A 983-nucleotide genomic window follows, 5' to 3' on the forward strand; every position below is an offset into this window, starting at 1 on the left:
AATAGAAGGCAGAAGTAGAAAATTTGAACTTATCAAAGAAGATGGAGTTCGAATTGTGCATTAAGGAATAGTGTTAGTCCAAAAATAGAAGGATGTGAGAAGAGGGGAAGTAATTTTCGAAAATTAAGTAAAAGATTTTAAACACATTTTGAAAAATACTAATTGATTTTCGAAAATAAGAGTGGAAAAGAAATCAAGTGATTTTTGAAAAAGATTTTGAAATTAGAAATAAAAAAGATTTGATTGAAAACTATTTTGAAAAAGATGTGGTTAAGAAGATACGATTGGTTTTAAAAAGATGTGATTGAGAAGATATGATTTGAAAAACATTTTAAAAAGATTTGATTTTGAAAATTAATGACTTGGCTATCAAGAAAAGATATGATTCAAACATTAAACCTTTCTCAACAGAAAAGGCAACATACTTGAAATGTTGAATCAAATTATTAATTGATAGTAAGTATCTTTGAAAATAGAAAGAAATTGATTTTGAAAATATATGATTGATAAGATATGATTTGAAAAAGATTTGATTTTGAAAAATTTTGAAAACCTGAAAAAAATCTGAATTAAAAACAGAATATTCCCTCCTGTGCCATCCTGGCGTTAAACGCCCAGAATGGTATCCATTCTGGCGTTTAACGCCCAAAATGCTACCCTTTTGGGCGTTAAACGCCCAAAACTCTACCCTTTTGGGCATTAAACGCCCAGCCAGGCACCCTGGCTGGCGTTAAACGCCCAGCCAGGCACCCTGGCTGGCGTTAAACGCCCAGCCAGGCAACGCCCAGCTTTTTCTGTGTAATTCCTCTGCAGTATGTTCTGAATCTTCAATTCTCTGTATTATTGACTTGAAAAGACACACATTAAAAATATTTTTTGATTTTTAATAATGAGGAATAATCAAAATGCAACTAAAATCAAATAACAATGCATGCAAGACACCAAACTTAGCAGTTTGTATACTACTGACACTAACAAAATGA

The sequence above is a fragment of the Arachis duranensis genome, chromosome 3 (assembly GCF_000817695.3).
Source record: "Arachis duranensis cultivar V14167 chromosome 3, aradu.V14167.gnm2.J7QH, whole genome shotgun sequence".
Classification (NCBI taxonomy): domain Eukaryota; kingdom Viridiplantae; phylum Streptophyta; class Magnoliopsida; order Fabales; family Fabaceae; genus Arachis; species Arachis duranensis.